The sequence below is a fragment of the Chiloscyllium plagiosum genome, unplaced genomic scaffold, assembly GCF_037043375.1.
Source record: "Chiloscyllium plagiosum isolate Xiang-an unplaced genomic scaffold, Cpla_swu_hap1 HiC_scaffold_38, whole genome shotgun sequence".
Classification (NCBI taxonomy): domain Eukaryota; kingdom Metazoa; phylum Chordata; class Chondrichthyes; order Orectolobiformes; family Hemiscylliidae; genus Chiloscyllium; species Chiloscyllium plagiosum.
The window spans coordinates 43,625,046-43,651,183 of NW_028270176.1; the positions used below are offsets into that span (position 1 = coordinate 43,625,046).

A 26,138-nucleotide genomic window follows, 5' to 3' on the forward strand; every position below is an offset into this window, starting at 1 on the left:
CCAGCAGACTGCAAAACAGCAAAAGTGATACCAATGTTTTTAAAAGGAGGTAGACAAAAAGTGGGGAATTATGTACCAGTTACTTTATTCTCTGTAGTGGAAAAGATGCTTGGGTCTATTATCAAGGAAGAAATAATAGAGAATCTCGATAGAAATTGTCCCATTGTACAGACACAGCATGAGGGGCAGGTCATGCTTGACCAATCTTTTTGAATTCTATGAAGACTTTTCAAGCAAGGTAGACAACGGGGACCCAGTGGATGCGGTGTACCTGGATTGCCAAAAGACCATCAACAAGGTGCTGTGCAAGAGGCTGTTGCATAATATAAGGGTGCATGGCGTTACTGGCAGAGTATTAGCATGGATAGAAGATTGGTTGACTAATAGGAAGCAAAGTGTGGGGATAAATGAGCATTATTCTGGCTGGCAATCATTGACAATTAGTGTGCCTCAGGGATCGGTGTTGTGACTGCAATTATTTACAACTGATACAGATGATTTGGAGTTGGAACCACATGTAGGGTGTCAACGTTTGCATGTGACACTAAGATGATTAGCGGAACAAAGTGAGCGGAGGACTGTGAAACTTTGCAGAGGAACATTTCAACATGGAGTGAGTGGGTAATGGTCTGTAAAATGAAATAGAATGTTTGTAAATATAAAGTTTATACTCTTTGGTTGTAGTAACATTAAAAAAAATCACTTGAATGTTAAAAAGTTGCATTATTTGCTCTGCAGAGTGACCTAAGCATCCTTCTACATGAAGGTTGGTCACCAGATACAATAATCAGTTCAGAAAGCAAATGGAATTTTGTCCTTCATTGCTGAAGGGATTGTGTTTAAAAGCAGAGGTTTTGTTTCAGCTGTATTTGGGTGTTGGCGTACTGCATGTAGTTTTTGTCTCCTTACTTGAGAAAGGATGTACTGGCACAAGAGGGGGTGCAGAGGAGGTTAACTAGGTTGATTCCAGAGTTGACAGGTTCGGCTTAACAGAGACTGAGTAGATTGGGATTATATTCATTGGAATTCAGAAGAATGAAAACATATAAAATAATGAATGGAATGGATAAAATAGAAGTAGAGAGCTGTTTCCATTGGCAGGTGAAGCTAGGACAAGAGGGCATCACCGCAAGACTAGAGGCAGCAAATTTAAGACTGAATTGACAAGGAACTCCTTGACCTCTATGGAATTCACTGCCCAGGGAAGTAGTTGGTGCTCGTTCAGAAAACGTTTTTAAAACTAGGTTAGATTTTAAAAATGTAATTAATTAATGAACACGGCGAGAACGTGGGTAAATGGTTCTGTGTCCACGAAATGATCAGCCATGATCTTATTGAATGACAGAGCAGGCTCGAAGGGCAGGACGGCCTTCTACTGTTCCTAGATCTTAGGTTATACATCCCCCCCCCCCTCATTCGTGACTTGGAGGTGTTGGTGTTGGATTGGGATGGACAAAAGTAAAATTCACAGAACACCAGGCTATTGGTCAACAGGATTATTTGGAAGCACTAGGTTTGCTGCTTCTTCATCAGGGGGTTTTGAGATGCTGTTGTCATTTCTGTAACTCATGAACAGCAACAAAAGCCACGAAGCAATCCGCATGCTCCAGCCAACAATGCGCCCCGGGTGATTGATGTCAGCGGCGGACCAATGGAAAGGCAGGGACAGAGCTGGAGGACCTGGCGCACAGTTGGTCCTCCGACCAATCAGGGTGAATGAGGGGCGGGACTAGACTAGACCACTTGATCATCCTCGCGGTCTGTTCGGGATGTGTGGATGGAGAGCTGTTGGTAAAGATAGAAATAAACAGCAGGAAGCGGGAGGGAAATGGTGTCGGTATGGGTTGAGAGGGTTTACAGACATTTGGTGCACATCGAAAATACAAATTTGAAACTCAGTCCCGTTTTTGCAGTAAACGGGAAAATGCCTCATCCAGCGATTGATTCGAGTAAGCACCACCATCTTTATTCGGGGCAACGATTCACTGGACCCGTGCAGCCGCCAGCTTTGTTGGGGGCAAAGTTCAGCGGGACGCATGTGCAGCCCTCTCTGGTAGGGAGTCACAGGGCAGGATTTGCACAGAGCATATTCACACCCAGAGAAATGGATTTTTTTTTCTGGATTTGTTTTTTCATTCATTTAAATGATTTGGATGTGAATAGAGGCGGTACAGTTAGTAAGTTTGCAGGTGACACCAAAATTGGAGGTATTGTGGACAGTGATAAAGGGTATCTCAAAGTACAATGGGATATTGATCGAATGGAACAATGGGCTGGGGAGTGGCAGATAGGGTTTAATTTAGGTAAATGTGAGGTGCTGCATTTTAGAAAAGCAAATCAGAGCAGGACTCACACACTGAATTGTAAGATCTTGGAAAATCTTGTGAACAAAGAGACCTTGGAATGTAGGTTCATATTTCCTTGAAAGTAGAGTTGCAGGTAGATACGACAGTGAAGAAGGCATTTGGTATGCTTCCCCTTATTGGTCAGAGCATTGGGTAAAGGAGCTGGACAGGTCATTGGTTAGGTCACTTTTGGAATATTATGTGTAGTTCTGGTCTCCCTCCCATCAGAAGGAGGCACTGAAACTTGAAAGGTTTGAGAATAGATTTTCAAGGATGTTGCCAGTGTTGGAGGATATGAGTTGCGGGGAGAGGCATAATAGGCTGGGGCCATTTTCCCTGCAGTGTCATAGGCTGAGGTGTGATGTTATAGAGGCTTATAAAAATCGTGAGGGACATTGATAGCGTAAGTAGACAAGGGTTGGTAGACCCCAGAACTAGAGGATATAGGTTTAGGGTGGGGTGGGAAATTCAAAAGGAGCCTAAAGGGCAACTAAAATTGTAACATTTCAAAGGCATTTGAATAGGAAGGGTTCAGAGGGATGTTGGCCAAGTGCTGGAAAATGGGAATACATTAGGTTAGAATATCTGGTTGGCAAAGATGGGTTGGACCAAAAAGTCTATTTCTGTGCTAGACATCTGACTGTGGGATCATAAAAGTGAACATTGCTCTGATTCATCTCTGGGCTCCTTGATGTCCACTTGTTTGTTATCTAGCTTTCTCAGTCTCTCGTGTGTATTTTTGCTCTGTGTAGTATTTTACTATTCCGTTCACAGTCCTCTTTGTAAATGAATTGTCCACTGCTGCCTGGCTCCTGACCATATACTCTATTATCAGGTTATTTTTTCCACAATATCTTTGACGGTCAAGAGTTCTTTTTTTTCCAATAAGTGAGTGGTTTTTACCTTCCATTTCTGACAGTCAAATTCTGCACCATTTTCATTCCCCCATAAATCATATTGCACTCCCTGAAACATGATGTGTATTTCTCCTTCCACAGATACCAGTGATCAAGGCCAAAGCTCTGTTGCCTGTTGAGAAGGTGATGTTTGACTTCCTTGTACTGCTGCAGTTGGTATGGTGAAGGTGTTCCCACAACGTGGTTGGGTAGGAGACATTACAGATTATGCACTCAGAGATAGTGAAGCGTAGAAGATATCTGTATAAATCAACACATTTTTAATTTCACAAAATATTGAGAACTTTTGACATAAGGCTACAGATGGAGAATATTATGTCCGGTGACCAAACCTTTGCGAAATAAGCAATTTTTCAGGAATGACTTATAGGAAGAAAGCAGATCTTAGAGGGTGGGAATTCCAGACCGTGTTGCCTTGGAATCTGTAGAAACAGTCACACAGCTGAACTCAAAAATAAACATATCATTGGGAGTCTAAACTGAAATGAGTTATTGAGATGTGAAAGTGTGTCTGGTGCATGGAGATAGGAATGATTACAGTCAGGAATTAAGTCAAGGATGTGAAAGTAAATTGCTGTTGCTTATAAATGGGAGCCTTTTTGATGGATCAGCAAGTTCTGGTACAAGTGAACACTTGGGCAGTAGAGTTTTCAATATTCTGGAGATTATAGGGAGGGTGATTGTGGGATGCTGGCCAGGAGTTGGTTTAGATAATGAAATCTAGAGTTCATAAAATGAATGAATGAGAATTTCATTAAATTAGCTGAGACTGTGGTGAGGTCAGATGATATCACTGAAGTCGAAATAGTGGTCTTGGAGTGGGACGGGCTGTTACCTTCAGCTGTTTGTCAGTTTGTGAATCAAGTCTGTAACAAGCTCAGAAGCTGATTGGCCTTGCAAGAACCCAAACTGGGCGTCACTGAGCAGGTTATTGTGAGCATGTGCTTGACAGCACTATCGATGACAACGTCTATCACTTCACTGCTGAGCGAGTGTGGACCGATGGAGGGAAATTGGCTGGGTTGGATGTGTCCTGCGGTTTTGTGTTGAACAACACTGGGAAACATTTCCCAATATCGGTAGATGCCAGTGCTGGAGCAGTACTTGTCTTGGTGGGCAGCAAGTTCTGGAGAAGAAAGTGAGGACTGCAGATGCTGGAGATCAGAGCTGAAAATGTGTAGCTGGAAAAACGCAGCAGGTCAGGCAGCATTCAGAAACTCATTCCTGAAGAAAGTCTCATGCCCGAAACGTCAATTCTTCTGCTCCTTGGATGCTGCCTGACCTGCCTGCGCTTTTCCAGCAACACATTTTCAGCAAGTTCTGGAGCACAGCTATCAGTATATATTGCCACAATGCTAGCAGGGCCCATAGCCTTTACACTACTTGTCCATTTCTTGATCTGATTTGAAATGGGTTTTCAACCAATTCGATTCACATCTGTGATGTCATGGACAAATGGAGAAGCCTCATCCACTTGGCACTGCTGGCTGAAAATTGCTGAAAATGCTGTCGTCTTATCTGTTGTATGAATGTGTGAGGCCCCTCCATCATTAAGGGTGGGGATATCTGTGATGCTTCCTGCAGTGAGTTGTTTAATTGCCCATCACCATTCCTGACTAGGTGTGACAAAATTGCAGAGCTCAGATCTGATCCACTGGTTGTTGGATCACATAGTTCTATTTGGTGTTGCTTGCACTGTACCTTCACCAGGTTGGCGCCACATTTTCAGGTATGTCTGGTATTGCTCCTGGCATGCCCTGCGGAACTCTCCATTGAAGTAGTGTTGATTCCCCTGGCTTGATGTTAATGGTTGAGTGGGGGATATACCAGGCCATTAGATTACAAAATTGGGCTGGGGTACAGTTCTGGTTCTGCTGTTGGCCCACAGTGAGACAGAGGTTGTAGGGTCAAGAGGGCTGATTGTGTTGTTGTATTTTCCAGTGCATTGGTAGATGTAATGTGGTCCATCCAGTTTCATTCCTTTGTTGAGACTGTGCAGTGACTAATACAATGAGTGATTTGATGGGCCACTGTCAGGAATGCAACTTTTGAAAGAAAGGTTTTGTGATTTATACATGAAAGAAGTGAAACTATCATGATATTCGAACAGATGAAAGACTCAACATACAACCAAGGTATTTTTCAATGGACAATTTCAGTTACGTCACACTATAAATTTTTGCTATAAATGCTGTGCCTTAGAATTGTGCCCTCCACACTCACCTGATGAAGGAGCGGTGCTCCGAAAGCTAGTTTGCTTCCAATTAAACCTGATGGACTATAACCGGTGTTGTGTGATTCTTAACTTAGAATATTACAGTACTACGAACAGGACTGCATGTAAACAGGCTCAGTCCAGTTAGTCAATACATTCGGAAGGATTGCCTCCAAGTTTAACGACGCAATATTCGTCAAAACCGTCAACTTCAACCTGCAATGTTGTTATTAACAAAAACTTCAGGCTGACACAAAGCTCCCCACCCCACTGCAGTGTGGTAACTGGGCCCGGCCCAGGAATTGGAACTGGGACATTTGTGGACCGTGATCTCAAAGGAAGCGAGCAAACACAATTCTGACAGATGAGTTCTCAAAGATGAGTAGCAGGTTTGAGACAAGGCTGGTGGTATACCATCTTGCACTTAGCTTAATTGCATTTCTTATTTACAGTCGTGTTTTGAAAAGTATAAAGAACCAGTTTGTTTTCCGTGGTTGGGGACTTTTATCCTCGTTGATCACAGTTGATGCCTCTCGCTCCACAAGTCAAATCATAGGATCTAAACAATAAACTGCAGGTGCTGGAGATCTAAACCCAGAAACAAAGTGCTGGAGAAACTCAGCAGTTCTGAGGGCATCGGTGATGAGAAAAATAATTGTTACATTTCAAGTTTTTGTCTGAATGGACAAAAGGTCATTGGACTTGGAACTTACAATGTTTAATTCCCCTCAGAGATGCTGCTGGGCCTGCAGTTCTCCATCACTGTGCTTTCGATATTCAACTTTATTTACAAAACAGATCGGAAAAATACTAATCTGCAAAAGTGAAAGGTTCATTGCAAACATGAGCATAGTTTCCACACTTGAGTTACACAAGCACGCCTCAGTTTAAAAACAAGATTTAACTCAAAGTAATATTCCATTTCAAAATTAGCCGAGTTACACCAGTAATAAAGCTCATCCACCCAATGAGGAACTTCAGACAACATCCTGCAGTGTTGCACACAGCCACCTTTACCGAAGAATGATCACATGTCACAAAATTGAAGGCAAAGAGCGTGTCTCTTTACAGGAGCTGAAGTCAAACTCTCAATTTTTGGAAAGATTTTTATTAAACCTGATTGAACATTTAAATCTCAGAGCAAAATCTTTGCTTTTTTTAAACAAAGTGTGTGGGAAACATCCCACATCTTGCTAAAGGTTCAGTTCAGTCTGATACATAGAGCCAAAGGTCAAACAAACATCACACTTTCTTTCACTTCTACAAAGGGCTGACATCACATTTCCTCAGGATTTAAAGTATTTTATAAATTGTTTGTAAAATCATTTGTCACGTTAAAGAACTGGACAATAACTACCATTGTATACAATAAGAGTGAAGCCTGTGACAGCAGATTGAGCTTTGGAGGGCAGTGAATGCACTTTCTAAATTCTGGGAGCACTTTTGGAGACTGCTCCCAGATGGTGATAGTGAGCATATCTGGAATGCCCTGTTTAGATTTGGGAATCCTTGGGAAACAGTCTGTGGTTTCACTGATACTTGGTTTGCGTTGTTGGTGTACAGTAAGCAATTCATAAAGTTACTTATGTATTGTTGTTGACTACCTGAATGGTATTCAAATCTGCCAGGTTGCCTTCAATAGTGTGAATGCATCTATTGTAAATATTTCGAATATTCCAGAACTGCCCAGTGCTTGGCAAATTCAGGGGGGACAAAAAAATCACATTGAGTAATTTGAAATTAAGAATGCAAGAGGATTTAACCACTGAAGTATTCAATTCAAATAGTTAAATGGAGTGCTCACATCTAAAATACCTGTGATCCATAGGAATGGATGGACTGACAGAATTGGGACCAAATTCCTAGCTGGGGAGTGTGAAATGTGCTTTGATAAAGTCACCTGCATTTACCAACAATAATTTGGCAAGCTCGGAAATTTAAAAAAACAATACGAGCTTCATTGCTGCTCCAGTCGGGTCCCAAGCTCTGTGAAAAAATAACAATGTTCAGGTTTATTGCATACACTCTGAAACACGTGTTTCTTCAATAGATCTTGCAAGTTTACCAATGAGCATAGCAACATCATTTGGATGGACAAACTTTTGCCAACTCATTTCTTTCCGAGCCTCTATAGCCTGAAGAGTGACCAGAAGCAATTACTCCCCATATGTGGGAACATATGGGGAGTAATTGGGGTGGCACAGTGGTTAGCACTGTTGCCTCACAGCACCAGAGAGCACCAGAGACCCGGGTTCAAATCCCGTCTCAGGTGACTGACTGTGTGGAGATTGCACATTCTCCCCGTGTCTGCGTGGGTTTCCTCCAGATACTCCGGTTTCCTCCAACAGTCCAAAAATGTACAGGTCAGGTAAATTGGACATGCTAAATTGTGTTAGGTGTAGGGGAATGGGTCTGGATGGGTTGCGCTTCGGCGGGTCGGTGTTACTTGTTGGGCCGAAGGGCCTGTTTCCACACTGTAAGTAATCGAAAAAAAAATTACCGTCGAGGATTTTTTCCTTCAGAATTGACTTCCATATATTCAGTGCCCAGAAAAGATAAAAAGCTTGTCACCTTTTATAGAGCAATGATTCAGTGGGAGTAAAACACTCACCTTTTCTTGCTTAATAATCACGCTGCCTAAATTTTAAACATGAACACTTCTTAATAGTTCACGAGATCCTAACGAAATATTTTGTGCAAAACAAATCACATGATACATAGTTATTCAGATAATAAAACAAGTTTGTTCATTGAAGAACCCAGAGGAAAAGGTCATGAAACAATGTGAGTTTGATACACCTCAATTATCATTTCAAGTGCATTCTCTGCATAAATTCTCCTTTTCCTCCTCGAAGTATTCAAATTCTTGAATAATTGAGAGAATGAAGTCACAGTTGTACAACACACAATCAGACCCTTCAGTCCAACTTGCCCATGCTGACCAGATATCCTAAATTAATCTCATCCCAGCATTTGTTCCAGCATTTGTTCCATATCCATCTTAAACCCTTTCTACTGATTATCATTTTATTTTACTTTATCAGCACTTGAAATACTGACGTTGTTTTCTCTAACATTGGTTAAAGAAATCATAAGTTAATTCATCTAAGTTAATTTTGTAATCTTTCACAAAGAAACAATTGAGAACAAAATATAGCCGAGTGCAAAACAAAATACTGCAGCTGTGCGATATCTGGGAACACTCTAAAGCTGAGGCACTGATACTGCACAAGTTTGTCAGCACGGTTTCAATTACTGACAATAATTTATTAATGTCTTAGCCTTCACATAGTTAAGGTAAATGTGAGATATCTGAATTTCATGAATTGGTTCCTATTGCACTGTGATCAACAAAAAATATTCTTGGTTTAATCTACTCAAAGGAGAAAGTGACGACCAAAGAAGCTGGACATCAGAGTCGAAAAGTGTCATGCTGGAAAAGCACAACAAGTCAGGCAGCATCCGAGAAGCAGGAGAGTTGATGGTTCAGGCATAAGCCCTTCATCAGCAATCACAGGCTTCAGAAAAATAACTGGCATAGACTTATGGCAACACATACGTAGAAAGGTCGAAGCACGTTACTATCTGATTAGAGACTAATTTCAGATTTGTTACCATTCAGAGCAACATTTCAGTATGATATTTACATATGTACCTAAAAGATAAGTTTGGTTAAAATTACAAGCTCTAGAATGATTATAGGATTAAACCTGGAAATAAAGCTGGTGAACAAGAATGGCAAAGTGAAGTCCCACCAGTATCGCCTTGGGCAGTGTCAAGTAAGAATTTGAGAGCAGAGTTGCCACTTTGGAGTAACCTGCAGTCTGGCCAAATTGCAGCAAAAAGCTGTTCAATTTTATCTGCAAACTATTGAATGCAAAATCCTCCTTGCACAATAATGAGGTAGTATTTTGGGATGTCATTTTTAAAATATATTATTTTCAAAGTTACTCACAATTGAGAGTAACAGCTTGGCGCTGTCTGCATAACACAGTACGTAAAGGAATTAACAGAAAAAATATTATTACCCAAATTCAGAGTCACTAATTTATTGATATTGCATGGGTCCAGCATTGATAAGTAATCGATTTTTAAAAATAAATATAGATACATTTACTAACTACATTGGGATACAGTCAAGTTTCTTACTGAACAGTGACAGGATTGGACAGAGTCCGCGTGGATTTAAGAGAGGGGAATCATACTTAACAAAGCTACTGAAAGAATCTACAGAGTCAAATATTAAAGTAAGAAATTGCAGGACATTTAGAAAAGCTTATCATTAAACATGGTAGACTGGGTTTTGTGAAAGAGAAATTATATTTGACAAATTTGCGACAGTTCATTGAGGAGATAACAAGCAGGGCTGATAAAGGGCAATCCAATGATGTTCTGTATTTGGGTTTTAAAAATGCAAATGATAAGGTGCTACATAAAAGTCAATTGCTCAATTTAGGAGCTCATGGTATCGGCGTAATGTATTAGCATGGATTGACGATTGGTTTACCACACTGGCTGTTGGTGAGTCCTCACTTGCAGTGTTGTATACAATGTTAGCTCCCATATTTAATAAAGGATAAACCAACATCGGAGACCATTCAAAAAAGATTCAATTAGATGTTTCGAGGACGAAAGTGTTGACCTATCAAGAATAGATAAGCAGGAGTGATCTTATGGAAACAAGATTCTGAGGAGCTTGACAGAGTAGATGTTGACTAGATTTTCTAGCACCAGTGAAGTCTCAAACCAGGGGACATTACATAAGGGAACATTCATTTTAGAAAAAGTAAAGAACTTTTTCTCTGTGAATGGCTAGAATTTCCGCACCCAAACAATTGTGAAAGTTCAGTGTGGGAGGGGAATGGTTGGCTTACTCTTCGGAGGGTTGTTCTGGCTTGTTGGGCTGAAGGACCTGTTTCCACATAGTAGGGAATCTATGATTCTCTCTCAAATTATTTTAAAAAAGGGCAAATAGATTTTTGAAATATTGAGCAGTTGAGGGCTATGCGGATCAAGCATAAAAGAGGTATTGAGGTCTGGGTTGGCCAAGCCATGATCTGATAGAATGGGGGAACAAGCTGAAGGCGATGAATGCCCTACTCCTGCACCGATTCCTTGAGGCTCTATTTCATGTTTTTTTTTGTTTCCAAAGAAGAGCGTGATACAATGTGCTTAAGATCTCAGATGTTGTGTAAAGGAGTGAAAATGGGGTGTTTATGTACTGATTCAGAAGGCATTGATTCATCAATCACAGCTATACAGTCATGAGTAGGAAGGCAATCCCCTCCATGAATAAAGGAAATCTACTGCAGAGCTCACACAAAGGGAATTCTTACCCTCAGTAAACTCTCCCATCACAGACACCCAACATATCAGCTAAAGCAGGACGCACTGCGCATGTTCTCGCCAACAAAGGGACTCCGGGTGATTGATGTCAGCACCGGACCAATGAAAGGACGGTGGGCGGAGCTGGATGACCTAGCGGGATGTTGGTCCTCCAACCAATCAAAGTGAATGTTGGGCGGAGCTAAACTAAACCATGTGATCACTCGCGCGCGGCGCACAGTCGCTGTAATGAATGCTCGGGAAGTTATGGAGAGAAAGGATACGGTAAGGAAAGAAATAAACAGGGAAATGGGAGAAAAACTGTGTTGCCATGAGCGGAGAGGTTTTACAAACAAATTGTGCACGTCGGAAAACACAAATTTGAACGTCCCAGTCCCGTGTTTGCAGTAAATGAGGAATGGCCTCAGCGCGGCTGCAGGCCTGAGTGAGCGCCGCCATCTTTATTCGGGACAATGATTCACTGGACACGTGCGGAGCCGCCATCTTTGTAGGGGGCAAGGTGCAGCCAGGCGCATGTGCAGCCTTTCTCTGGTATAGAGTCTTTGTGATCAGAGCAGCCCATACTGCTCTGATTCACCTCTGGGCTCCCTCATGGCCATTTTGTCAATGTCTAGCTTCCTCAGTCTCGAACCATGGGTGTATTTTTGGTCTGTTTACTACTGTATTATTACTTTTATAGACCTTTGCAAATGAGTTTTTCGCTGCGGCCCAGCCCCTGACCATGTGCTGCTCTATTATCAGATTACTTTTTTCTTGAATATTTTTGACAGTCAAGAATTCTTTTTTCCAAAAAGCAAGTGTATTTTCCTTCCATTTCTGGCTGTCAAATTCTGCACCATTTTCATTCCCTGTAATCCATTTTGCACTCCATGAAACATCAACTGTGTTTCTCCTTCCACAGATACCAGTGATTAATGCCAAAGCCCTGTTGCTTGTGGAGAGGGTGATGTTTGACTTTCTTGTACAGCTGCAGTTTGTGTGGTGAAGGTGCTCCGACAATGTGGTTGGGTAAGAGACATTACAGATTATTCATTACAGCAACAGTGATGATTTGAAAATAATGTCAAATCAACAACAGTTTGTATTTTTATTATCATGCTTATAATTTCACAAAAATACTATTGAGAACTTTAGACATATGGCCAGAGGTGGAGATATTAGGTCAGGTGACCAAAAGTAGGTTTTGAGGGATGTCTTAAAGGTGGAAAACAGAGCTGTGAGATTTTGGTTGCGAATTTCAGACCATGCTGCTTCAGCAACTGTAGAAACAGCCACACAGATGAAGTAATGAATTAACAAATTGTTGGGAGTCTCAAAGAAAATGGGTTGTCGAGGTCTCAAAGTGTGTGTGGTGCAGGGAGCTCGGGATTATCACAGCCAGGAATTAAATCAAGTGTGAGAAATTTAAATTGAGGGATATTGGCCACATGCTGGCAGGTGAGACTAGATTGGGTTGGGATATCTGTTTGGCATGGATGGGTTGGACCGAAGGGTCTGTTTCCATGCTGTACATCTCTATGACTCTATGTTGTTGCTTATGAATAGGAGACTTTTGATGAATCAACAAGCAGATATTTAGATGTTCTTGAGATTACAGGGAGGTTGAATGTGGGAAGCTGGCCAGGGATTGAGTTTGGATAATGAAGTCTAGAGATAGCTCATATACTTTCATCACATTGTGTTGAGACAAGGGTGAAATCAGCTCGAAATAGTGATCTTGGAGTGGGGCTGAGCTATCACCCTCACCTCACCTCTGGGATTCAGCTGGTTGTCAGTTTGTGAATCAGGCGGTGACACAATCGTGAGCTCATTGGCCCTGGTGGAGCCTAAAGTGAGTGTCGCTCAGCTGACTGTTGCTGAGCAGCTGCTGCTTGGTAGCCCTGGTGATGACATCTTCCATCACTTTACTGCTGATCGAGTGTAGACTGATAGATGGAAATTGCCTGGGTTGGATTGCCCTGTGCTTTTGTGTTGAACATCCCTGGGCAATGTTCCACATTGTCGGTAGATGCCAGTGCTGGAGCGGTACGTGGCTCGGTGGGTGGCAAGTTCTAGAGCACAAGCCATCAGTATGATTGCCAGAATATTGGCAGGGCCAGTAGCCTTTACACTACTTAACCATTTCTTGATGTGATTCAAACTGAATCGAACTGGTTTAAAACTCACATCTGTGATGTTGGAAACCACTGGAGAAGGCTGAGATGGATCATCCCACTTTGCACTTCTGGCTGCAGATTGCTGCAAATGCTGTCATCTTATCTGGTACATGGATGTGTGAGGCCCCTTCATCAGTAAGGGTGGGGATATCTGTGATGCTTCCTCCAGTGAGTTGTTTAATTGTCCATCACCGTTCACAACTGGATGTGGCAGAACTGCAGAGCTCCGATCTGTTCCATTGGATGTTGGAACACTTAGCTCTGTTGCTTGCTGCTGATGCTGTTTGATATGCAGGTAGTTCCGTTTGATAGCTTCACCAGATTAGCACTTCATTTTTAGGTATGCCTGGTGCTGCTCTTGGCAAGCCCTCCTTTACTGTCCATTGTGATGGGTGAGAGCAGGATTTACAAACCCATGAGATTACAGATTGTGCTGGAGTACAGTTCTGCTGCTGTTGATGTCCCACAGTACCTTATAGATACCCTATTTGAGATTCTACATCTCTTTGAAGTCTGTCCCATTTAGAACGGTGATAGTGCCACTCAACACAGCGGAGGTTTTCTCAACTTTAAGGCAAGGTATTGTCTCCAAAAGGAACATGTGATGGTCGTTCTTACCGATAACTGTCATGGCCAGACATATCTGCAGCTTGTCAATTCATAACAATGAGATCAAGTATGTTTTTTTCCTTCTTGTTGGTTCCCTCACCACACGCTGCAGACTCAGTTGAGCAGCTATGTCCTTTAGGACCTGGCCAGCTCAGTCAGTAATTCTGTTGCAGAGCCAGTCTCGATTGTGGACATTGAAATCCTGTACCCAGAGTATGTTTGACACCATTTTGTTGCCTCAGTGCTTCCTCCAAATGTTCAACATGAAGGAGAACTGATCCATCAGCCAAGGGAGGACGGTACATGGTAATCAGCAGGAGCCATGAGACTCCCAGGGCGAATCCTCCCTGTCTGTACACCACTGTGCCACCACCTCTGTCTGGTCTGTGCTGCCGGTGGGACAGGACATATCCAGAGATTTTAGGAGAAATTGAAGACTGCAGATGCTGGAGGTCAGAGTCGATAGTGTGGTGCTGGAAAAGCACACCAGATCAGACTGATGAAGGGCTGAGGCTCAAAACGACGATTCTCCTGCTCCTCTGATGCTGCCTGACTGTTGTGCTTTTCCAGCACCACACTCTCGATATCGAGGGATGGTGATGGTGGTGTCTGGTCATTGTCTGTAAGGGATGATTCCGTGAATATGACTATGTCAGGCTGCTTCTTGACTAGTCTGAGGTACAGCTCTCCACATTTTGGCACCAAAAACCATATGTTAGTGAGGAGGACGTTGCACCATCGAGAGGGCTGATTCTGTGGTTGTAATTTCTGGTGCCTTGTTAGATGCCACATGGTCCATCCAGTTTCATTCCTGTGTTGAGACTTTGCAGTGATTAGTACAGTGAGTAGCTGGCTGGGCCGCTGTCAGGTTGGCAGGATTTTTTTTACCATTAACAATGGTTTCATGGAAATCAGGAGATTCCTAATTCCAGTTATTTTTTCGTGAATTCAGATTCCACCATCTATAAAGATGGGATTCGAACCAGGACTTCAGTCATTTGTTTTAATATTCTGGATAAAAGCTAAACACATCAGGTTTGTTCACTCATTTTAAATATCACTAACCCTGGATTTGTTTCTCTGTAAAACACTGTCCATCATCCTGTCTCCTCTATCCTCCCCTCCAATAACATGAGTGAGGAGCACATGGAGTTTCTTTGTCACCATGACTGAGATAATCCGATCTGCTGCTTCCCTCCCTCCCACTAGCCCACCGAGCCAAACTGCCTCACGTGGTGTTCCTAGTTTTTGTCCTAAACCTACATCTTTCTCCAGTCTCTTGTTAAGCCTTATCAGAGCTCATCTTTACAATTTACCCAAAGCTTGCTAAACCACAGACTTTCCAACACTCTGTCTCCTCCTCCTCCTCACCGATTCACAGATATTGTTCCTTGTTCTGGCTGTCTGTCTTTTCTGGTTATGCCCTTCTCTCCCCTTCTTTGAAAAACTTCCTTTTGACCTCATGGTTTTTGGAAAATCCTGCTCCATTTCCACTCTCTCTTTCCTTTCTGAATTCCTTGCATTTGGTGTCCCTCGTGGATCTATCCTTGCTCTCTCCTGTATCTCACCTACATACTGCCAGGAGTTGACATTGTGAAAAAGCACCATGTTAGGTTTCACATGTACATTGACACTGTCCAGCTCTCCCTCCCCACCATCCCTCTCCATTGTTCCACTGTTACTCAGTTACCAAACTGCTTATCACATTCCCACTACTTGATTAGCTGCAGTTTCCTCCAATGAAACATTGTAACGGTTAAACCCATTGCCTTCAGTTGTTATTCCAAACTCCTTTCTCTTACTGCTGAGCCTCTCCCTCTCCCTGGTAACTGTCTGAGGCAGAAATACGTTCTTCACAATATTGCTGTTATATTTGACCCTAAGGTGACCTTCTGATCAGACATCTGCACAATCCCAAACACCAGGGAATTCCAATCTCTTAAACATTGTTTGTCTCCACCTCACCCCAGCTCCATTGCTACTGAAACCCCTTACCCGCCTCTGTGTCGCCTTAAACTTGACGAATCTGAAGCAGAACCCTTGATTCCGCGACTGACCCAGAATCTGGTTCCAGACTCCCTTTTCAGTATTAACACTCGGAAACATCCACTCAGTATTTATCCTGTCAAACCCCTTAAGAATCCCATCTGTCTCAATGAGATCACCTCTCTTTCTCCAAAATCCAGTGAGTAGAGTCCCAACCTGTTCAGCCTTTATTTAAAAGATAATCTCTCCAAACCAGGGATCATCCCAGTGAATCTTCCCTGCTGAAAAATGTGTTGCTGGAAAAGCACAGCAGGTCAGGCAGCATCCAAGGAGCAGGAGAATCAATGTTTCGGGCATAAACCCTTCATCAGCTTATGCCCAAAACGTTGATTCTCCTTCTGCTTGGATGCTGCCTGACCTGCTGCGCTTTTCCAGCAACACATTTTTCAGCTCTGATCTCCAGCATCTGCAGTCCGCACTTTCTACTAGTGAATCTTCCCTGAAATGCCTCCAATAAAGTGACACATTTCCTTATCTAAAGGGACCAAAACTGCTCACATTACTCCAGATATGGTGGTCTCACCACCACTTCCTCACGTTACTCTCAGGTATATACTCCAAACTCTCATACTGAAAACCCTCCAAACAAAACATTCCATTCCCCTTCCTGATGACCTGTTGTAACTATGTACAGTAATCCTGCGCCAGGAGGAGGGGATGGTGTGGGTTTCTAACTTGAACTGAGAGTGACAGATTGTATAAACTTGTATTACAGGATATTACAGGTGGACATTCAGATGGTAATCTCAGTAAATGTTCTGCCAAACTCTGAATTACTCAGTACATCAGGACCTGGATATTCGCATTGTGTGTGTGTGAGTATTGCGTTCCAGATCAATCCCTTTTGCTGCTTAAAAATTCTCCTTTGAATCATCACATTCTCTCAAAAGGTCTCCCCAAACCATCATGTGTTATGTAATCATTTTGTAATGATGTGATGAGTGTAAGGTTTATTATTCGAATGTGTAATTTTTGTACAAGGATGCCTCGGAGAGGGAGCAGAATATTCTTAAAGGGGAGAATAACCATTTTGCGGGAGGCTGTTGTTTATTTATCAATGACATAGGAATAGAAGAGTTCACATTGTTGGATCATTCAAATCTCTTGTGGGGTAGAATTGACCTTCATCAGAAGGTTGGATTGTACCTGCACTGAAAGGGAAGAGTTGCTAGTTCTATTCAGGAGGCATTAAACCAGTGAAGGAATGGAGGTAAACTCAAAAGAGTGAGGAAAGAGCCAAGTCTGAGGCTGGTACAGTTCAGGCGTCAAACAGTCAAGGCAGGCAAGGGCAAGGCACAGAATGAGGTAGGACTGAGCAGTTACACTGCATTTATTTCAATGCAGGAGGCCCGATAGGTCAGGCAGAGGAGCTCAGGGTATGGTTTTGAACATGGCACTGGGATATTACAGCAATTACAGAGGTATGACTTAGGAATGGTTGGGACCAGCAGCTTAATGTTCCAAGGTATAGATGCTATAGCAAGGATAGAAAGGGGGCAACAGAGCAGGGGGGTAAGGTGGTTTTGATGAGGGATAACATTATGGCTGGGCTTCAGGAGGATAATCCTGGAAGTACATCCAGGCAAGTTGTACAGGTGGAACTGAGAAATAAATAGTCAGCCGGGAATTGAGAAGCAAATTTACTAACGGATCACTTATCTGTAAGAATAGTATGATTGTATACAAGACTTGACCTTTTTTAATTCATTCACAGGATGAGGGTGTCACTGGCTGGGCCTCAAGGGCAGTTAAGATTCAACCATGTTGCTGTGGGTCTGGAGTCACATGTAGGCCAGACCAGGTAAGGATGGCAGATTCCTTCCCTGAAGGATATTAGTGAATCTCATGGTTTTCTTTTTGCAACAATCAACAATGGATTCATGGTCTTTAATAGATTCTTACTTCCAAATTTTTATTGAATTCACATTCCACTGTCTGCTGTGACGGGATCCAAACGCTGGGACCCAGAACGTTATCTGGGTGTCTGGATTATCCATCTAGCGATAGTATCACTAGACCATTGGGAAGGGTGAGTGACTGAGGTATCAGTGGGGCAGCACATCAGCACCAAATATCCCATGGTCTCTGTGGAACATAGAAAGGGCTGGGGAGGGAAATATATGCCTGGTGGTGGGGTCTGACTGTAGGTAGCGGAAGTTGCAGAGGTTAATGCGCTGTATCTGGAGATTCGTGGGGTGGCAGGTGAGGACCGGTGGATTATATTCTTATTGTGGTTGGAGGGGTGGGGGAAGGTGGAGGTACGGGAAGTGGAGGATATGCATTGGAGGGAATTTTTGATCACGTGAGAGGGAAATGCAGTCCTTGAAATAGGAATCCTTTCTGGGATGTCCTGGAGTGGAATTGCTTCTCCTGGAAGCAGATATGGCAGAGGCGGAGGATTTGGGAGTACAGGTTTATGTTTTTACAGGAATATACTCAAGGGAAATCAGATGAGCAAAAAGGGAACATGAAATATCTCTAGGAAATGGTTTAAGTAGAATCCAAAGCGATTCTACAAATATATCAAGGATAAAAGAAAAAACAGACAAAGAATACAACTTCTTACAGACCAAGAAGGCCATCTGTGGAACAACAGGAGGTGGGAGAGATACTATGCTTCTCTTTTCTGGAGAGTTTGGAGAACGTGATAGTTAACAACAGTGATAACTTGAAAAGTGTCCATGTTACAGAGGAGGTGGTACTGGATGTCTTAAATGGCATCAAGGTGGATAAATCCCTGGTCCTGATCAGGTGTATCCCAGAAATTTGTGCAAAGCTAGGAAAGCAGTGCCCCTCCCTGAGGTATTTATATCATCGTTTGTGACAGGTGAGGTGCTGGAAGACAGGTGTTGTTATTTTAAAAAGGTGGTAAGGAAAGGCCAGGGAACAAGAGAACAGGCAGCCTGTAGTCAGTGGTAGGCAAGTTATTGGAAGGGATTCTGAGGGATAGGATTTACATGTATTTGGAAAGACCAGGAAAGATTAAGGATAGTCAACATGACTTTGTGTGAGTAATTCTCTCTTTCTAACTTGATTGAGTTTTTTTGAAGATGTGACAAAGATGATTGATGAAGACAGACTGTGGACGCTGTCTATATGGACACTGAACGATGTTCCACAAAGCAGACTGGTTAGCAAGGTTAGATAACATGGAATGTTGGGAGAACTAGCCATTTGGATACAAAACTGGCTTGAAGGTAGGAGGCAGAGGGTGGTGATGGAGGGTTGCTTTGCGGACTGGAGGCGTGTGAGCAGCAGTGTGCTGCAGGAATGGATATTCGGTCCTCAAATAAATGACTTGGATGTGAATATATGAGATATAGTCAGTGGTTTTACAGAAGACACCAAAATTGGAGGTGTAGTGGACAGCGAAGAAGGTTAGTTCAGAATACAACAGGATCTTCATCAGATGGGCCATTGGAGCAAAGAATGGCAGACGGTGTTCAATTTAGACAAATGCGAGGTGCTGCATTTTGGAAAGGCAAATCAGGGCAGGATTTATACACTTAATGGTAAAGTCCTTCGGAGTGTTGCTGAACAAAGAGACCATGGAGTTCAGATTCATTGTTCGTTGCAAGTAGAGTCGCAGATAGGCGGACTAGTGAAGGTGGTGTTTGGTATGCTTATATTTATTGGTCGATGCATTGAATACAGAAGCTGGGGCATCATATTGTGGCTGGACAGGACATTGATTAAGCCATTTCAGGAATTCTGTTTTAAGTTCAAAATCCCCTGTTCTGGGAAGGATGTTCTGAATCTTGAAAGAGTTCAGACAAGATTGACAAAGACTTTGCCAGGGTTGGAGGATTTGGGCTACAGGGAGAGGCTGGGGGTAATTTCCCTGGAGAGTCAAAGATTGAGAGGTGACTTCATGTAGATTTGTAAAATCATGAGGGGTATGGATAAGGTGAACAGCCAGGGTCTTCCCCCCCCAGGTTAGGTGGTTCCAAAACAAGATCACATGGGCTTAAGTCAAGAGAGCAAAGATTTAAAAGGGATCTGAGGAGCAAAGTTTTCAAGCTGTGTGTGGTGTGTGTATTGGATGAGCTGCCAGATGAAGTAGTGGAGGCTGATACAATTACAACATTTGAAAGGCATCTGATTGGGTACATGAATAGGAAGGGTTTCGAGGGATACGGATCAATAGCTGGGAATAGGATTCCATTAGTTTAGGATTCCTAGTTGGCATGGACAAATTGGACCAAAGATCTGTTTCTGTGCTGTACATCTCTGTGACACGAATAAATGAAAATAAGATGTGTTCCTCTTTTGTAGAGAGCTAGCAGAAGCACAGATAATTGTATGTGGAGCTGAGAAGGTTAAGCAGTGAGTTTGACCAGCTGCAAATTTGTGTCTAGGATATTTAATTTGCAGAGAGAAGGGAATTGTGAACAATGTCACAATTTTAGTAACTATTTTCAGGTAATTGGCAAATAATATGTGAATATGTGAACAATATTTTATTCAGTAAAGTCTGAGCATCTGGAACTGTCTGATTGGCAGCTGGACACAGACTCGGCAGTTATTCATAAACAGATTTGGAATTTTACTTTTTAGGGGAAGATTTGGGGGGGCTATGGGCAAATGGGAAGGGAATTGGGACAGATGTGCAGCATCTCCAGAGGGAGAGAGTACAGTCCCAATGGGCTGAATAGCCCCCAGGCCCTGTGCTCTGAGATACTGCCCCATTCACTGTGAATGATGAAGCTCATCCCAGGACAGAGAGAGGGAGGATCCCACCACTCACCTCACAATGGGTCTCGTGTGATTGATGTCAGCGCAGGCCAATAGGGGGCAGAGGGCAGTACTAGAGGACCAGGTCGTACCAGTTTGTCTTCCAACCAATCAGAGTGAATGAGGGCATCCTCAAGGCTGGAACTAAAGAAAGGCACTTGTAGCAGAGATCTGAGAAACTGGAGGACATGAGATAGGGAGCGTTCTGTGGCTGGTGAGGAATTATATAAATAAGGAAGAGTTGTGAGGCTGGATGAGGTGACAGTGATCAGGAGAGTTGAGGATGGAGGGATTTAGAGTTAGTGAGGATTAGAGTCATAATGTTATACAGCAAGGAAACAGGCCCTGTGGTCCAACCAGTCCATGCCAACCATAATTCCAAACTGAACTAAGTGTACGTGCCTCCGCTTGGTCCACATCCATCCAAATATTTCCTATTTATGTACTTATCTGAATGTATTTTAAATATTGTAATTGTATTCACAGCTACCACTTCCTCTGGAAATTCATTCCACACGTATATTTTTTTTTTAAAACCCTTATGTCTTTTCTCAAACCTTTCTCATTTCTTCTCAAAATGAATGCACCCGAGTTTTGAATCCCCCTCTCCCCCGGCTATTCACCTTATCTACACTCTTTCTGATTTTATAAACCTCTAATAAGGTCACCCCTCAACCTCATGCACGCCAGTGGAAAAATTTCCCAGCCTATCCAGCCTCTCCTTAGAACACAATCCCTCCATTCATGGCAACATGCAGGTAAATCTCTCCTGAACCTGCTCCAATTTAATAATATCCTTCCTATAACAGCACAACCAGAACTGGACAGAGTATTCCAGAAGAAGCCTCCCCAACGTCCTGTACATCCTCAACATAACGTCCCAACTCCTGTATTCAAAGGTCTGAACAATGAAGGTAAGTGTGCTAAGCACCTTAACCACCCTGTCTACATGTGACACAAACTTCAAAGAGTGAAGCCCTCGGTCTCTTCGTTCCCATATCACTACTCAAGGTCCTACTTTTATTGAGTGTAAGTCCTACCCTCGTTTGTTTTGTCAGAATGTAGTATTTTGCATTTATTCCAATCCAAAAGTCCTTCAAGTATAAAGGCAGTAGGAGTATAATTAAGAGGGAAATCAGGAGGCAAAAAGGGGGCGTGAGATAGCTTTGGCGAATAGGGTTAAGGATAATCCAAAGGGCTTTTATAAATACATTAAGAACAAAAGGCTAACTAGGAGAAAATAGAGATCAGCAAGGCAGTCTTTGTGTGGGGCTTCAGGCGATGGGCGAGATAGGGAAACAATACTTTGCATCAGTGTTTACTGTGAAGAAGTACATGGGCGATATAGAATGTGGGGAAATAAATGGTGACGTCTTGAGAAATGTCCATATTACAGAGGAGGAGGTGCTGGATGAGTGGCTAAGGAGCTGGTGCAGGGGAAAATGATTCACATTTTTGCATCATTGTGATCTCCTCTGGAGTAGAGTTGACCTGATAAGAAGGATGGATAGTACCTGATTTGGAAGGTGTGTAATATCTGGGCAGGGAGATTTGTTAATGCTACTCAGGAGGCATTAAACCAGTGAGGGAGTGGGTGTGATTGCAAATAGATAGTGAGAAAAGAGGTATGTCTGAGGCTGGTGCAGTTAGTCAAGGCAGACAAGGGCAAAGCAGAGAATGAGGTCAGACTGAGCAGTTACACTGCATTTATTTCAATGCAAGAGGCCTGACAGGGAAGGCAGATGGGCTTAGGGTATGGTTTTGAACATGGCACTGGGATATTATGAGTATTACAGAAACGTGGCTCAGGGATGGATAGGACTGGCAGCTTAATGTTTCAGAGTATAGATGCTATAGGAAGAATAGAAACGGGGTCAAGAGAGGGGGGGAGTAGCGTTTTTGATCAGGGATAGCATTATGTTTGTGCTTAGGGAGGATATTCATGGGAGTACGCCCAGTGAAGTTATTTGGGTGGAACTGGGAATTAAGAAAGGCATGATCACCTTATTGCGGTTGTCTGCGTGGATTGCATCCGGGTTCTCTGGTTTCCTCCCACTGTCCAAAGATGTGCAGGGTAGATTGGATTATCCAGGCTGAATTGCCCGTAGTGTTCAGGGATGTGTAGGTTGGGTGGCCCTGGAAAATGCAACGTTACAGGGGGAGGTTAGGAGGCTCTGAGCGTCAGTATCGATGTGATGGACCGAATGGTCTCATTCCACACTGTTGGGATTCGGGGATTCTCTGATAATTCTATTAATTTTAAAATAGTTATAGAAAATAATAGACCAGATTGCCCAATTTAGAAACTTAACTTTTCAAAGGTCAATTTTGATGGCACAAGGCAAAAACTTTCATCTGACCCCTCAAACCTGCTCTGCCATTCAATAAGATCAGGGTTGATCTTTTCATGGCCTCAGCTCCACATTCCTGCTCTCTCACCATAACCCTTAATTCCTTTCCTGTTCACAAATCTACCTTTTGCCTTAAAGGCAAATAAAGTTGATAGCTCAGCTGCTTCACTCAGCAGGGAATTCCACAGATTCACAACCCTTTAGCTGAAGAAGTTACTCCTAAACTCAGTCCTAAATCTGCTCCACCTTATTTTGACGCTATGTTCTCTAGGTTCACCCACCCCTGGTGAAAATAAACTCCCTGCTTCTATCTTACTTACTCCCTTCATAATTTTGGTTTTTTTCCCATCCAACCTCCCATTCTTCTAAATTACAATGAGTATAGAACTAGTTTTCTCTCCACATACACTAACCCTCTCAACCCCAGGCCCAAACTAGTGACCTTCCTCTGCACCCCCTCCAGTGTCAGTACATCTTCGCTGAAGTATGGAGATCAAACCTGTACACAGTACTCCAGGTGTGGCCTGTACAGCTGCAGCATCACCATCCCTCTAGCAAGGAAGCACAATATTCCGTTCACTGCCTTAATTACCTGCTGCACCTGCAAACCAACTTCCTGTGATTCATGCACAAGGACACCCAGCTCCCTCTGCACAGCAGCATGCTGCAAGTTTTCACCATTTTATCATCCAGTTTGCTGTTAGTTCGACCAAAGTGGATGACCCCACATTTCCCAATATTGTCCTCCATCTGCCAGATCCTTACCCACTCACTCAACCTATCTGTATCCCTGTGCAGACTTACGGTGGCCTCTGCACACATTGCTCTACCTCATCTTTGTATCAAATCTGAACTCTGACACCCTACACTTGGTCCTCAACTCCAAAACATTTGTGTAAATTGTAAACAGTTGTAGTGCCAACACTAATCCAAACACCCATTTATCCCCATTCTTTACTTTTTGTTGGTTAACCGATCCTGTATCCATGCTAATACATTACCCTAACGCCGTGCAGCCTTTATCTTATACAGCCTTTCATGTGGCAACTTGTCGATTACTTTCTGGAAATCCAGATACACCACATCCACTGGGTCCAATGCATTTGTGATGTCCTCAAATAGTTCAAGTAAATGCGTTAAACATGAGCTGCCTTTCATGAATCCATGCTGTGTCTGCTCAATGGGATAGTTTCTGCCCGGATAACTCGCTACTACTTCCTTGAGAGGTTCAAGCATTTTCCCCACTACAGAAGTTAAACTAATAGGTGTTTTTTTTTAAATAGTGGCATCACATTTGCAGCTTTCCAATCTGTCAGATACGTCCCAGAGTCCAGCAAATTTTAGCGAATTATCATGAACACATTTGCTATTTTCCCGGCCATTTCTTTTAGCCCCTGGGATGCATTCCATCAGGGCCAGGCACCCCTTTTACCTTTAGGCTGTTACCTTTCCCAACACTTCCTCTTTACTGAGAATGATTGATTCTCTGTCCACATCTGCCATTGCCTCCATAGGCCTGTAAAAATGAGACAATGAGAGTACACAGACAGTATGTTCCTGTTAAGGCCAAGGATGGGAGGCGTAGAGAATGCTGCCTGTCGAGAGAAATTGAGGCTCTGGTCAAGAAAATGAAGGAGGGATATGGCAGGTACAGACAGCTGGGTTTGAGTGGATCCCTGGAGGAGTATAGAGACAGTAGGAGAATACTTGAGGGAAACCAGGAGGGCAAAAAGGGGACAAGCGATGGCTTTGGGAAATAGGTTTAAGGAGAATCCAAAGAGATTCTAGAAATACACTAAGGACAAAGAGTGATCAGGCAGAGAATAGGGACCCTCAAAGATCAACAAGACTGACTATGGAACCGCAGGAGGTTGGAAAGATTCTATATGAATATTACACATTGGTTTTTACTGAAAAACGATATGGAAGCTAGAGCATTTGCACAAATAAATAGTGATAATTTGGCAAGTGTCCATGTTAGAGAGGAGGATACTCTGAATGTCTTAAAATGGATAAAGGTGGATAAATCCCTGGGATCTGATCAGATGTATCCCAGAAATTTGTGGGAAGCTAGGGAAGTGATTGTTGGGCCCCTCCCTGAGATATTTGTGTCATCAATAACTACAGGTGAGGTGCTGGAAGATGTGTACCATTATTTGAGAAAGGAGGTAAGGAAAAGCCAGGGAACTATAGACCGGTGAGCCTGAAGTCAGTGGCAGGCAAGTTGTTGGAAGGGATTCTAAGGGACAGGATTTTCAAGTAATTGGAAAGGCAAATAATTGGGGAGAATCAGCATGGCTTTGTGCATGGACATCGTTAACTCGGACTTCAGGAAGACACGATGTTCCACATAACAACAGACTGGTTAGCAAGTTCAACATCATAGAATACGGGGAGAACTAGCTAGTTGGATAAAAAAAAATGGCTGAAAGGTCATTCATCACAGAGATATACAGCACAGAAACAGACCCTTCGATCCAACCCATCCATGCCAACCAGATATTCCAGCCGAATCTATCCCACCTTCCAGCACCCGGCCCATATCCCTCCAAATCTTTCCTATTCATATACGTATCTAGATGCCTTTTAAATGTTGCAATTGTACTAGCCTCCATCACTTCCTCTGGAAACTCATTCCATACACGTACCACCCTCTGCGTGTAAACGTTGCCCCTCAGGTCTCTTTTATATCTTTCCCCTCCCACCCTAAACCTATGCCCTCTAGTTCTGGAAGCCCCCACTCCAGGGAGGAGACTTTGTCTATTTATCTTATTTATCCTATCCATGCCGCTCATGATTTTATGTACCTCTGTGAGGTCACCCCTCAGCCTCCGACACTCCAGGGAAAACAGCCCCAGCCTATTCAACCTCCGCCTGTCGTGATTTCGACCAGGAGCAGATTTGTCTCCAGGATATTTAGTTGACAGAGAGGTAAAGTAGAAAGTTTGTCACAATGTTTAGTAACTACATTCATGTAACTGGCAAATAATGCAAGGTTAAAATGAGAATATTATTTTACTGAGTCAGTTCTGAGCATCTGGAACAGTTTGAACAACAGCTGAATGCAGATTCAACAGTTACTGTCAAAACAAATTTGGAATTCAACTTTTTAAGGAAAGATTTGGAGGGCTATGTCCAAATGGGACGGGAGTTGAGACAGATTTGCAGCATCTGCAGAGGGAGAGAGTACAGCCCAAATGGGCTGAATAGCCCCCAGCCCCAATGCTCTGTGATAATGCCCCATTCACTGTGAATGATGAAGCTCATCCCAGGGCAGAGTCATCGAGCCATAGAGATGTACTGCACAGAAACAGACCCTTCGGTCAAACTCGTCCATGCTGACCAGATGTCTTAACCTAATCAAGTCCTATTTGCCAGCTCTTGGCATATATCCCTCTATACCCTTCCTATTCATATAC

At 42.9% G+C, this 26,138-nt stretch overlaps 2 long non-coding RNA genes across 7 annotated transcripts in view; both read left to right on the plus strand.

The window, feature by feature from the left end:
- The first annotated feature begins 1,853 nt into the window (after window positions 1-1,853).
- LOC148139452 (uncharacterized) lies at window positions 1,854-3,393 on the plus strand. Its single transcript, XR_015753662.1, has 3 exons — window positions 1,854-1,949; window positions 3,181-3,233; window positions 3,344-3,393. It is a non-coding gene; the product is annotated as an uncharacterized LOC148139452 (long non-coding RNA).
- A 7,637-nt stretch (window positions 3,394-11,030) lies between these two features.
- LOC148139453 (uncharacterized) overlaps window positions 11,031-26,138 on the plus strand; it is a 66,438-nt gene continuing 51,330 nt past the window's right edge. For 3 of the 6 annotated variants that reach the window (XR_015753545.1, XR_015753547.1, XR_015753542.1), the window contains exons 1-5: window positions 11,397-11,616; window positions 11,725-11,831; window positions 14,541-14,623; window positions 16,350-16,449; window positions 17,349-17,435. This is a non-coding gene — a long non-coding RNA (uncharacterized LOC148139453). Of the gene's footprint in view, window positions 11,088-11,396; window positions 11,617-11,724; window positions 11,832-14,540; window positions 14,624-16,349; window positions 16,450-17,348; window positions 17,436-21,177; window positions 21,283-26,138 lie in introns of those variants that run through there. The other 3 variants (XR_015753546.1, XR_015753544.1, XR_015753543.1) reach the window with 3 other exon arrangements.